Source organism: Mesocricetus auratus, unplaced genomic scaffold (assembly GCF_017639785.1).
Source record: "Mesocricetus auratus isolate SY011 unplaced genomic scaffold, BCM_Maur_2.0 Super-Scaffold_15014, whole genome shotgun sequence".
NCBI lineage: Eukaryota > Metazoa > Chordata > Mammalia > Rodentia > Cricetidae > Mesocricetus > Mesocricetus auratus.
In genome coordinates, this window is record NW_024429186.1 from 33,181,395 (window position 1) to 33,195,618 (window position 14,224).

At 44.3% G+C, this 14,224-nt stretch overlaps 1 protein-coding gene across 7 annotated transcripts in view; it reads left to right on the plus strand.

The window, feature by feature from the left end:
- Positions 1 to 6,323: 6,323 nt before the first annotated feature.
- Positions 6,324 to 14,224, plus strand: part of Numb (NUMB endocytic adaptor protein) — a 108,331-nt gene continuing 100,430 nt past the window's right edge. For 5 of the 7 annotated variants that reach the window (XM_013115391.3, XM_005072697.4, XM_013115394.3 and 2 more), the window contains exon 1: positions 6,324 to 6,430. The gene's annotated coding sequence lies outside the window, so the exon portion shown is untranslated. Of the gene's footprint in view, positions 6,431 to 6,509; positions 6,609 to 14,224 lie in introns of those variants that run through there. The other 2 variants (XM_013115392.3, XM_013115395.3) reach the window with 2 other exon arrangements.

Below are 14,224 nucleotides of genomic sequence, written 5' to 3' on the forward strand. Positions count from 1 at the left end.
TTTTATCCTCTTCCCCAAAGTCTTCTTGTATAATAGTCATGGGTGAGCCTTGAGAAATGACTCAAAGCCAAAATAATGGGGTTTCCTTAATTATAGTTCCTCCTTTCTCTGGCTATAAGCCAGGCCTCAATATCTTCCTCCCTTATAAGGAAGCCAGCTTCAACCCAGCCCAGCCGGATCACTCTGACCTTCTAATGATCATGTTGCCAACTGGACTCTAAATTTTCTAGCTCTAAAATCGCTATTTATTACCTAGTCTCGTCTCACAGTTCCATGCAGCTCCAACCCAGGTGTGGAAGTGCCCAGTCCTTTCGGCAGGTGCACAAAGCCTCTTTTTTCTCTGGTCATCAGCTGAGGATCGACTCAACATAATCCACAGTGATCAGCTCCTTCTGGAAGGCCAGAGACCACACCTCTAAGACGCTGCCTATTCTTCCTGGCACACCCCCCCTTCACAAGAACCTGGATGGAGCCAGATGCACATGTCTCTTTGGACTGGAAGAGCTCTCATGATTAGCCTGTCTTGCAGGTTTTGAGATGCCCTCCTTTGTAGAGGGCACACAGGAAATCACAGTAGGTTATGATTTTGTTGGTCACAGTTTCTGAAGCCTAAATCCAGAATTGTGCTCAGGCAAGTGTAGGCTGCTTACTGAACAATGGAACACAGTATATGGAAATTCGATCAAATTGCAAAAGTTACCTGAGTTGAAAGTACGTCCTTCCGATAGTTTGAAGAAACAACTAGGTGTCACACACTAATAATTTTAAACAGTAACTAATGGCTATTAAAGAGTTACGATGTGTTAGGATGGAATGATGTTATATTATCTCATTTATTCCTCATAAAAGGTTTCTCTCTAGTAGCCAGGAGAGAAAACCCCTTATTATAGACACTCAATAATAACACTAGTAGTAATAATAGTTACAAATGTGTTATATCATACATTGCCTTATGACCCTGAATTGCATATATTCTCTCATTTCATTTTTAAATGAGCCATACAGGTAAGAGTTATTATTATCTTAAAGTAGGCTAGTTATAAAATGGTTCCTGATAATGAGGCTCCTGCCAGTGTTCATATACTGTGTAAGCTCCTCCCCTTAAATGTAGGCCTAATAACATACTACTAACTAAAAGAATGTGGCAAAATGATGGGACATCACCTCTTTGATCAGGGTACAAAAGACTGTTAACCTATGTCTTAGTGGCACTTGGTGGCATTTTCTGTCTGGCCTTCTTTCTTGCCTTTTTTTTTTTTTTTTTTTTTTTTTGCTTTGTTTTGTTTTTCGAGACAGGGTTTCTCTGTATTGTTTTGGAGGCTGTCCTGGACTGGAACTCGCTCTGTAGACCAGGCTGGCCTCGAACTCACAGAGATCCGCCTGCCTCTGCCTCCCGAGTGCTGGGATTAAAAGTGCTGCCTCTCTTGCCTTCTTGCTTACTCTGATGAAGTAAGCTGCCCTGTTACGTCAGGATCCAAAAAAAGTCTCCAAGGCATGGGTGGCACTGATGGAGGCTGGCTGCCCGAAGCTCCGGAGGAACTAAGGTCTAAGATAAATCCTGTGAGGAGCTTAATCCTGCCAAAGACCATGCAAGCGAACCAAAAAGCAGCTGCATGGGAGGACCGCAGCCTTAGGAGAGAGCCAGGGCTGGGGGACACAGCAAAGATGCTCCAGAATTTTGTACTCAAAGAAACCATGAAACGATCATTGTTGTTTTAAGCTACTAAATTGTAGGGTGACTTGTTACACAGCAAGTTTCACTTTGTAAATGGGAAACTGGTGCTTAGGGAGATGAACCAACTTTCCCAAAGTTACAGTTACAGTTTGTAAATGGCAGAGCCAAAATTATGAGGGAATATGGTGTATGTGTTAGAGTCAAGACAGTATTACGTCAAGCCTGCAGTCACAATACTTGAAGAGCTAAGGCAGGAGGATTGCCATTAAGTTTGTGGATAGCCTGGGCTACATGGTGAGACCCGGTCTCAAACAAAACAAAGCAAGAAAGTCCCAGTTTACATTTACTTTCTTGCAAGGTTCCATGTGACTGGGACATGAGAGTCCTAAAAGGCATTCTGCTCTGAGAAATCTTTGGAAAGTAGCCATGTTTCCAGGAAACTCTGCACGCATGTAAAACAGGGATGGACAAAAGTTTAAATGGTGCTAAGTACTTTGCTTGGCCTACTCCCTGCTGTAGAAGAATAGCTGGTCCACCCATAGATTTGATGATAGTAACTAGGGGCCCCTTTCAATAGCACAGTGACCGCACTATGAGCTAACACTCCATCCACTTTATAAACAAGCACCCCATTTTACCTATAACAGGTAGAAGGGGCACATAACTTTTCTTTTCTTTTTTTTTTTTTTGGTGTTTACGAGACAGGGTTTCTCTGTATTGTTTTGGAGGCTGTTGGCCCAGCCCGGCCTCGAACTCACAGAGATCCACCTGCCTCTGCCTCACGAGTGCTGGGGTTAAAGGCGTGCGCCACCACCTCCCGGCATAACTTTTCTTGAGGATGAAAATGAACATTTACTAATGAGGCATGGTATGGTATTTAAAAATCACAGGCACTCTGGAACAAGAAAGCAAATGGTTCTGCCTGTGAGAACAGCCTCTTCCATAGACTGCCCCTTCCCCTGCTCATCCACGAAACAGCCTTGAACTTTGGAACTGCAGTGCTTGGTTCCAGCATGGAAAACAGCTTGGCACTTCCATCTACTGGAAAGTTCCTCAGTAAAATCATCTTCTCCCTTGTGCTCAGCCACAGCGCACCATTATGAGGACAAGTGCTTGGGCTGGCTATGTAATCTGCCAGAGCAGCAGGCTTTGAGTTTGGGGAGGGTTTCCAAGAGGTGATGGAACCAGAGTACCACAGGCTGTGTCCCCCTTTAGCTGCTGGCAGACACGGCACTTTATAGGTGCGCTTAGGCAAGCTGGGGTAAAGTCCACAGACAGCACCCGGAAGGGCAGGCCTCCAAGCTGGCTCAGCACTCCGGGGATTCTGGACAGTGTTCTAGCTTTCCTTACGGCTTTCTATCAGGTCCGCTCTCTTCTTCTTTCCTCCCTCTTTCTCCTCCCCAAATTCCTCTTTTCTTTCCAACTCCTTCCTCCCTGTTAGCCTCTCTCTACCTCAGGAAACTACTACCTCTTATCAAGTCATCTTGGCTGGCCTCCAACTGCTGGTGGCAGGTAGCTCTGGCCCTTGTCTGCCTTCAGAGTGATTTACTTCTCTAACCCATTTGGAACTGGAATTGTATCTAGAGTGGGGGTGGGAGAGTTGAAGAATTCCACAGGCAAGAAACAGAGCTGTCCCAGGTGGGATTTTACTCCTTTAGACCAAAAAAGAAAGACAGAAAGAAAAGAGGAGATTTGGATGCTGTCCCCTCGAAACATGACGCTGTAAAAAGAAGGCAGAAGGGAAAAAGCATTTCTGACCTTGAGGGACCCCCGTACTCCTCAGATATTGGGGTGCCACACCGAGTCCTCCATTTTCCACTCATTTGGTGTCTAGGAAAGGTCCATTTGCCCTCGCTATACCGGCCATCACGGTGTGAATCAAGAGGTTCAGGACAGATAACACCTACACCACCTCCGCACACAACACAAAGCTGCAGACAGCTAGGCTCCAGCACTGGAGCTTCCTAAGGGTGTGGGGGCTGGGGGAGGTGGAAAAGTACACACAGCACAGGGAGCAAAAGGATTGCTGGTTACAGGGTTACCTCGTGCACAAGACTCTTCCCCGGATCGGCATAGTTCTCATGACACAACACCCTTCTGTTGTTTCAAAGTATGTGTCTGTTCGGTTGTTTGTCTCTGGTTTTTCAAGGTAGGGTTTCTCTGTGTAACAGCCCTGGCTGCCTTTGTGGCACAGACCAGGCTAGCCTCGAACTCCTAGAAATCAGCCTTCTTCTGCCTCTAAGTGCTGGGATTAAAGACGTGTGCCACCATGCTAGGCAAAGCTTGGGTCTTAAAGCCTTCTTTATTTAAAGTGTTTCCTCTTCTTGCTCTTCATATACATTTACTTTAAATTTTCTCCTATTTTACATGATAGAAGTAGATGTGTAGGAATGACCAAAAACACTCAGGAAAACCTTGTTTTTTAGTGGTTGAAATAATGAGTGGTTGACCTTTGTGGCAATTATCCACCAACTTTTGTGATAGCAATTTGAGTTCCTAAGCTTAGATGGCGACTTAATGAGACTGACCTAATTCTATGCTCTGTATGGCACCTAGTCACTGTGGCTGGGCGAGAGCCATTATTACCCAAAGTACCATAATAATGGCCATGCCCTCCTATGACGTTATTGTTTCCTATCTGCTAGGACATTAATTGCCTTCTAACTTGCTCTAAAATTGGTAGTACGGCACACCGCCAAGGCTAGACAGAAGGAGGCTTAGCGACACGTTAAAAGGCTGTGTAAAGGGTGTTTGATGTGGCACTCTCACCAGGCAGCTTCCTATTTGTACCCGCCGCTTCACGTGTTCTGAGCTGTTAGCTCAGGCCTTATGACTTGACTTCTATCTTATCGTGGTCAATGCATGGGCTTTCCTTCAGTGAAATGATTCAGACATCTCTGAAGTTATTTTGGCTTTTCTAGTTTCCTTTTATGGATTTTCTATGAGTCACTGAATTGAATGGGAGGTTATTTCTAAATTGGAAGGTGAGGATGAGAGAAAGGGGAAGAAGGTTCCGGAAGATAACTAGGAAAAAAAAAACACCTTATTGTTATGTATAGTTACTGGAGGAATAATTTCCGCTTAGTTTGATGATAGAAATGTGCAGTTTATTTAAACTCAACTAAAAATACAGGTTAGAAAATAGACAGCCGCCCCCACCACCATAACAAGTTGTACAGTTTTAGATTCTGGTTAGCTCACTCTGCAAAGGGCAGAAGGTTAATAAATAGAAGAGATATGCAACGAGTTACAGCAAAAAGGCAGGGGCAAAGTGCAAAATTTCCAAAGTCCACTCCTGGTTCCATGGGAAGGCTTCATTATAAGACCTTGTCTGAGAGTGCAGGCCTTCTTAAAATTTACCACCACAGATTTGCATACTCCAGCTGGAGTTGTGGGGAAGGTACATTTAAATTTGACTTATAAATCGAAAGAGTAATCAGGCCAGCATTTTCTTCCTTGGGAGCAGGAAAAGCGGTAGGAATGAAAAAGAAAAGCAGAGAAGGCTAATGATGAGTGTATTTCTAGGAGCAGAGAGTTTTTATAGCAACAGCAGACTTCTCAAAAGTGCCTACTGGGATTTGTACCCAAATGAATAAGAAATGCAATCAGTTATTCTTGTGTATTGTACCAAGTGAAGGGGAAAAAGAAAACCCTCTGCAATTCATTCAATGGTTCTAATTTAGACTGCTAGGAATAGGAGAGGTAGAGAGGGAGGGAAAGGAGGACGGAGGGAGGGAGAGGGAGAGAGGTAGACATTGGTATCAGTCATAGGAATAGGAGAGGGAGAGGAGGGAAGGGGGGAGAGCGCAGACGGTAGTATCTGCCCGACAGCTAGTAATGCCATTTAAGAACTGTTGAACGTCAAGAGAAGTGGGAGTGGAGGTGGTGAAATTCTCATTTCCAAAGTACCATAAGGTTAAGTCGCTGCCCGTTTATTCAAAACTTGCTGGTCACTCGGCAGACCCAGGAGAGTGGGTAGGGAAGCCGGAGAACTCTCCCTGTGACAGACACTTCAGTCTCTGGACGATATTTATAATGGCAATGGAAGCGGACTACTGCTTAATAAAGGGCTGCGCTTTGCCCTATCACCTACAGCATGGAGACTACTGGAATGAACTCCAGGGAAACTTCAAGAAAACACGAGCCAAATTTTAATCTATGAGATACCTTTCTGCTGAGGAAACAGACCGTTCTTAAACACGACCTCTGAAGTCGGTGTTTTGCAAGAGCTACCTCCGTAGGCTGGCAGACTTGCTTCCCGTTGTAGGAAGGGAACTAGAGAAGGAAGCGTTTACAGCCAGCCCCACAACAAAGAGTTAACCCTTCCCGGTAACCTCGGACGTGAGCGTCTGCCCCTTCTTTGCTTTCTACTGCGCAACCAAACTGTCAGCGCACAGGGCTTGAACCAACCGTGACCATCACACCCCTTGTCAGTCAAGGTAACAGACACTGTCAGTAGCCTATCATAACTTCGAACTGCCCACTTATCAGCCAATTACAACTACAGCTTGATCTAGGCCGGTCCAGGTCCGGGCGGGGGCGAAGACCCCGTCCAGGAAAAGGGGCGGAAAAGACACGATGACGGGCAGGAGTCTTCAACCAATCGTAGCAGAGAGCCGCCGCCCCTCCATCCAATGGATAAGTTGGAAGTGTGGTATGGGGCGGGCCTGTTGTCATGGGGGTGGTGGTGGCGCTTGGTGGCTACTGGCGGCGGAGGTAGTCTGAGGCGCCGGAGTTGTGCAGGGCCGGCGGCAGGTGAGTGCGAGCGAGGCGGGCCCGAGGTGCGGAGGCGGCGGCGGGCCCGAAACTCTTGCTTTGCGCTCCGGAGGCGGAGGCCGCGGGCCGGGGGCCGGGGCTGCGGGTCGGGTCGCGTCGGGGCCGGGCGCGGCAGGAGTACGGCTGGGTTCCTGCCGGCGGAGTTCGCCTTGGGAAGGTAGGTTGGCGCGGGACCCTGGCGGGGCAGGCCGGGAGGTCCCCAGGGCAGTCCAGCGGCTCGGCCCCGGGGGCAGTGGCGGGAGGCCGGCGTGTGCGCGGCTTCCTGAAGAGACGGAACGCCTGGGGGACCTGAGAGCCTGCGAGCGGGGGCGACCCGTAGCGAACGGCCCCTGGGGCCGGAGAGACGAGGGGATACCGGGGCTTCTCGGTGCGCTGCGAGCCGTGGGGACCCAGAGAACTGGGAGTGGCCCCTGTCGGGAGGTGGGGGAGACCGTGGGAGGCTGGGGTCCGGGGTGACAGGGAGCGGAGGAAAGGCACCAAGTAGGGCGCGACCCCCTCCCCCCCCCCCCCCCCGCCCCGAGAAGGGCAGCGGTCGGAGGAGGAAGGGTCTGCGGGGTGGAGACCGTGAACTAACTGCCCGGGGAGGGGCCGCAGCGCCCTGCCTCCCCCCCCCCCCCCCCCCATAGCGGGTCTGGGACTGGAGTCGGGACTGAAGACCCTCAGAGTGAAGGAAGGCTGTGAGCGGTAGGAGTTGGGATCTGAGACTAGGGTAAGAGTTCATCGGGAAAGTGGAAGTTCCCCTAAGCAAAATGGGATGGAGCTAAGAGGGAAAGAGTAATTTCCCTGGAGGAAGGGAGTTGGTAGATCTGGGAAAACTTGCCCGGCAGTGGGTGAGTGGTCTCGTGGAAGCTGGCCAGGACAGTTGATTAACAATGGTGCCAGTGAGGGCTTCCGAAAAGAGGAGAAATTAATTATACTAATATGCCAAGCAGGACCAGCGACACTGTCCTTAAAAGCAAGGTTAACGTGTCTTGGAGGCTAGGGCTTTAGAAGTTACTTTTAGAATGACAGCGAAAATACTGGAAAATAAGGACAACAACAGGACGGGGAATTTGAGAGGAAAAGGGGGGGGGAGTAGCTGAATTAAAGGAGTGAAACTGTGACTTGATCTGAAAGAGGATATTCATGCTCTGCTAAAGTGAGTGCTCGTACCATCACTCACCTGGTAATACTACAGTTTTTATTTAATGGGATTTAAATTGTATTCATTCATTCATTTTTGAGAAAGGGTCTCGTTCTGCAGCCGTGACTGGTTTCTGTATAGATCAGGATGGCTTTGAACTCACAGAGATTCCTCTCTGCCTCTGTCCCGTGAGAGCTGGGATTACAAGCATATCAAAATAATTATGTATTAGTAGATCTTTTGGAGTAGTGACTGGTGCACAACTCAGTAACTGGATTGTTGTATAGAAAGATCGGAGATTTTAAACGCAGTTGCTTTCTGGCTTGGTACAAATAGTGGTTCCACCTTAGGTTTCTGATTCAGTAGGCCTAGGGTGGGGTCCATGAACTTGTAGTTATCTCAAGTGATGCTTAATGTTCTTCAAGGGATCATACTCTGAGAACAACTTGCTTTAATGAAAAATAGTAGTAAGCAGTAACCTTAAGATACCAGGATACCTACCTGCCTGTCTGGCTGAAGAGACAGTAGAAGCACATTATGGGAGGGGGGATTTAGAGAACATCTGATTTTTATAGAGTATCCCTTCCAGTACTGTGGTGATACTCAATATATCACACATGCTAGGTATGGGCTCTACCACTGAGTGCTACTTCTCCAATCCCAGAATATGTTTTTGTAGTATCTTTTTTTTAAATCTGATTATGTATGCTTAGTAATTTATAAAACCATTATTGTACCACAGGCATTGAAAATAAAAAGAATACATTAGTCTTGCATTTGGTGAAGAAAAATATTGTTTAGGGAAACTTCTTACATACATATGTTTTAGGTCACAATGTATTTCTTACATTTCTTACAAACTTCACTTCAGAAAAGTTGGACAAGCCATTTTGAGTTATGCAGTATGGCAGAAGCAACCCTTCAATATTAAGTTACTAAGTTATTTTTCTTTTGTAGTAGTTCTCAAGTGGTGATAGTCTATTAAGATATGCCTGTTTGATCTCATTATATATTGTATTGTACCTCTAATTCTGTGGAACTTTTTTGGCTATTGAGACTCTTTGGCATGAGTACTTAAGAGGAATTTGAGGTAGAGAAGCAGTGGTGTTTCTCAGATGGCCCCCTTTTTTTCTCTTGTGCCCTCATGTTTACCAGTTTTTTTCTTTAACCACTGTACTGTAAAAGACACATGTATAGATTTAATAATACTGAGCAACTAACTCTAAATTGCACTGGTGTTAGAATATTTCATGTGTGAAAAATAAACAAGCACAGAATAAGCATTTCAAGAGAGAAAAATGAAAAGATAGCTTATTTCTAGAGACTAATTTCAGCAGCACTGAGACGGGAGGATTGCTGGAAGATAGTGGCCATCCTGTCTTCAAAAACAAAACAAAAGAAAACCAAATTGGGGGGGGGGTAAAGAGAAGTATTGATGGAGTAGAGGCTTAACCACAGAGATACATGTTTGTTGTAAAGGAGCTTTTGTTTTGGTGGATTTTTGTATTCCCTGGGTGAACGAGGTTCAGTGTATCTTATAAACATAACTTGTCTGAGAAACCTAGATGTAATGTACAGTATTTAAAACTGTAATAAGACTGAATATTTTGTGCTACTCTTGGATTAGCTTTTTCTCTTGAAAACCAGATGGCTGCCCGGCATGATGGTGCACAGTTATAATTCAGACACTTGGGAGGATGAAACAGGGGAATTGATACTAGTTGTAGGCTAGCTTGGGTTACGTAGCAAGACCTTTTCTCTTTTCATTTTTTGGTTTTTCAGACAGGGTTTTTCTGTGTAGCCTGGCTGTCCTGGAACTGGTACTATAGACCAGGCTAGCCTGGAACTCAAGAGATCACTTGCCTCTGACTCCTGAGTGCTGGGATTGAAAGTGTACACCTCCACACCTTTTCTCAGACAACAGCAATAGGAACAACACAATCAAAACAAAACTGAAAACTAGATGGAACTGATATAGATCTGTTTTTATGGATATAAGAATAAAGAAAACAGTTCTGAAAACTGAAAAAGATGATCCTTGCAGTTCTCTTTAAAAAATCTTTAATCCAGGGGATTATGTAACCTTTCATTAATGTTTTATGAAATTGTGAAGAAATAATTGCTGTAGCTTTGCATCAATTTTTTTTTTAGTTTTTCCCCCTTTTTTATTTTTTTTTATTTTTTTATTTTTTGTGAGACAGGGTTTCTCTGTATTGTTTTGGAGGCTGTCCTGGAACTCGCTCTGTAGATCAGGCTGGCCTCGAACTCACAGAGATCCGATTGCCTCTGCCTCCCAAGTGCTGAGATTAAAGGCATGCGCCACCAACGTCCGTCTCTTTTTTTAATTCTATATCAGATGTTCCAAACTAAAATTTTGATTCCAAAAAAATTCTGAGTAGAAGGCCAGAAAATATATAATCATTTTATGTTTGATTTCAAAAATAGTCTTTTCACAAAACAAATTCACTATTTGGGGGTTGGGTTGGAGTGGACAAACTTCCAAAAATGTAAATGTTCAATTTTTTTTTTACATTGAATTAAATGTAGTAGTCCTGCCCCTAACATGATTGCCCTTTAAGTCTTTGTACATTTATATAGATCATTAGTTTTATACTAAGTGATGGGAGAATTAAAGTCTTTAAGTGTGAAGAAAAATATAAAAGTTCATTTCCCATGATGTTGGACATTGAGAACTTAGATTACTTGCTCGAGTAACTGGACTTTATTCAGTTAATATATTCACCCATAATTTAATCATACTTATCTAGAAATAGCTTTGATTGTTCTAACTCATTTTGCAGTGAAACTTATTAATCTGTCATTGAATAAATGATAGATTCTAAATCCCAAAGAAACTATTCCCAATTGTACTTGAGACTCACTTTCACTTATCAAAGCTTATTTAGACAAGTGACTTTAAAATGCAATTTTAATTAGTAATAGTTAATTATTTCATTTTCTATTTCAGGTAGGTCTCTTCTTCCATTGTAATAGCTTCTGTTCAGCCTTTTCTTTCTCCTGTTCTCAGCTGCTTGTTCAGTAAAATCTTTGGAAATGTTGGTGCCTGGGAATCTAGCCTGTAAAAGCACAAACTCTCTCTATCTGGTTTTAAATTTACGTCAAGAATTCCTTTATCAGCCGAGTGTTGGTGGCGCACACCTTTAATCCTGGCACTCGGGAGGCAGAGGCAGGCGGATCTTGGTGAGTTCGAGGCCAGCCTGGTCTACAGAACGAGTTCCAGGACAGTGTCCAAAACAATACAGAGAAAACCCTGTCTCGAAAAACCAAAAAAAAAAAAAAAAAAAAAAAAAAAAAAAGAAAGAAAAAAAGAATTCCTTTATCAGAAAAGATCCTGTAGTAAACTTACCACCTTTTTGAAAAGTATTTTATTTAGTAAAGTACTTGAGAAACTTTTTAGAAATTTTGGTTTTATAACATACTGTGAATTTCCTCATTAGATGTAGAAATATTGTACAGGGCTTTAGGATACAGATTCAGAGTAAGACAGGTGAAGAGGGATTTGGAGAATACAGACTATGCGCTTTGAAGTCTTGATGCAACAGGAGGATTGAAATTAAGGGAGAATGAGAATACTGACATGCTTAAGGAAGAGTCTGGAGGATCTGCAGGAAATGTGGCTAGAGGAGTGAGCTGTTCTTGGCAGTTTTCCTGGAGTGACATATGTAAAGGAGGACGATCCTATTTGCAACTTTCTGCATGGACTTATTCTTAGTTCTCTTCCGTTTCTGCTGCTTCCCATAACTCTTTGTTTTCTTCCACTCAGGGAATAATGGTAGAATTCAAGTAAATAGACTGAGGTTTGTGATTCCTGGTGGATGAGAAGATGGGCAGGACCGTTTAGATTTATTGCTTCCCTCATCTCTTAGTGCTGGTGATCTAAGCCAGAGCCTTGGGTATGCTAGGCAGCAAGCACTGAGCTACAGCCTTGCCCCAGCCATGTGGATTTTATAAGAAATTTCAGGATTAACCAAGGAGCTTTTGTGTTAGTTATTAATGGTCAGTGACTTCCCCTCCTCTCCTCACCAGAAGTTCAGTTTCTTTCCATTTATTATTATATTTGAAAATTATGTGTGTGTGCAGACTTTACAAGTTCCTTACTGGGTGAACTGTTTCATTGGCTCTGTTTTGTTTTTGAAGTACTGAGAATCAAAACCAGGGCCTCATGCATGCTAAACAAATATCTACTATTGAGCTATACCCCTACTTCTCTTTCCACTTGTTTGTTGCTACTTTATACTTTTATTTCTTTTTCTTATTTTAGTTAATTACTTTTTGAGGTGCTGGAAATCAAACTCATGGCTTTATATGTGCTAGGCAAGTATTTAAACACTGAGTTTTAGTCCTAGCTTTGAGAATACTTAGGATGCTTCCTGGGCATCTTTTAGAATTTAAAAATGTACATCTCAGTTGGATTGTGTATTTCTACTTTTATTTTCATTTCTTATATGTATGTTTTGCCTGCATACATGTATGGGCACGCTGTGTGTGTCTGGTACCCTCAGAGGTCAGAAGAGGGCATTAGATCCGCTGGAACTGGAATTACAGATGATCTGAGTCACCATGTAGGTCCTGGGAATTGAAATCAGGATCTCTGGAAGAGCAACAAGTGCTCTTAACTGTGGAGTCATCTATCCAGGCGCCCGCCCCCCAGCATTATTACCTTCTAGTATAAGAATGTATTAAAGTCTGGCAATGGTGGTGTACACCTTTAATCCCAGCACTTGGGAGGCAGAGGCCAGCCTGGTTGGTCTACAAAGCAAGTTCCATAGAGAAACCCTGCCTCAAATGCACCCCCCCCAAAAAAAAGGAGTGTATTAGTTACTTTCCTTATCACTGTGACAAGTTCCCCGAAACAAGCAGCTGGAGGGAGGTGGGCTTATTTGTAGTTCACAGCTTGCCAGTATATCCTGGCAGGGTTTGGAATGGTGGCTGGGTCTCCATCTATAGCAGGAGGAACCTGTGTTGTAGCTTGAAACATCTTGGCAGACTGTGAAGCAGAGAGCTTGGACTGTGACTGGGGCTGACCTGTATAGTCCTCAGTTCCTACTGCCTAGTGACCCACTTCCTCCAACAAGACCTCACCTTCTAAAGGTTCCACAACTTCCCCAAAATAGCACTACTTGGATGTCAATTGTTGAAATACAGAGCCTAAAGGATATTTTGCATCCAAACCACAGCATATTTTTGTCCTTGTCCTCTATAGATGCAGGTACCATTTCATAATGTGAACTACATTTAGTTCAACTTCATAAGTCTACATAATTGTAGCATTATCAACAGTTACTAAAGTCCGAAGCCCAAAGTCTCTTCTGATACTTAAGGCAAACTCTTAGCTGTGAGCACCTATAAAATAAAAACAGACTGCATACTTCCATTGCACAGTGGAGGAATGAAGTTAACAAGAAGAAAATGACTGAAGCAAGACTAAAATTCATCAGGGCAAACTATAAATCTTGTAGTTTGGAATTGGGTTTGGAATTGCATACTACACTGTCACCTGTAGCACTCGTGGCCATTCTCTAGGGCTGGCTGGCTCTTCTCAGTACCTGTATGTAGTCCGATTTTTCTTTGGGCCACCAGCTCCCAATAACGACACAGAGACTTATGGGAGCTCAGCCGTCTTAGGCTTGTTCCTAACTAGCCCTTATAACTTAAATTAGTCCATTTATATTAATTTACATTCTGCTGCATAGTGTTATCTCTCTTCCATCTTGCACCTCCTGTTTCCTCCCAGCATCTCCTGGTGTCTCCTTTCTTCTTCCCAGATCTCTCTCTGCCCAGAAGAACCACCTATACCTCCTGCCTAGCTATTGGCTATTCAGTTTTTTATGACACCAGTCACAGCAACACACCTTCACACAGTGTACAAATATCCCACAACAACTGTAGGTTTTTCAGCAGCTGACTCCTGTTTCTAGTATCTCCTACATGCTAGGCTTCCATTTGAAAATAGGCTTCACCCTCAAAGCCGCACATATCACCTTCTCAGGGCCTCTTTGTAGAGCCTTCTCTGTTTACATATTGCCTGGCCTCATTGGTTTGTTTTCTGGAACCTTAGCACAAGCATGCCTCCAAAATCAGCACCACCTGGATGGTGCCAGGTTCTGTTGCCAGCTCAGTACCTAGCTTGGTCCCCACATGTCATAGTTATAGCAGTCTCTGAGTATCTGGGTGGGTGAATCCTAGGTAACCCTGTTGGAGCAGGGCACCACTGCTCTGGCACTCTTTAATTGTAGATTTTCCCAAAGGAGTTTGCATTGTTATACCCTAGAGCTTTCTGTGGGTGGGGTCTTGCAAAGTGTATGATTTTCCTTTCCTTTCCCTCCCTCCCTCCCTCCCTCCCTCCCTCCCTCCCTCCCTCCCTCCCTCCCTCCCTCCCTTCCTTCTTGTTTTTGTTTTTCAAGATAGGGTTTTCTCTGTGTAACAGCTCTGACTGTCCTGGAACTAGCTCTGTAGACGAGGCTAGCCTCGAACTCACAGAGATCTGACTGCCTCTGCCTCCTGAGTGCTGGGATTAAAGGCTGCGCTGCTGCCACCACCACCTGGCATGTATGACTTTTCTTAAGTGTAGTCAGTTTAATAACTGAATATGAGCATTTGCCCATATTCACCTGGGATGAAACTTTAAA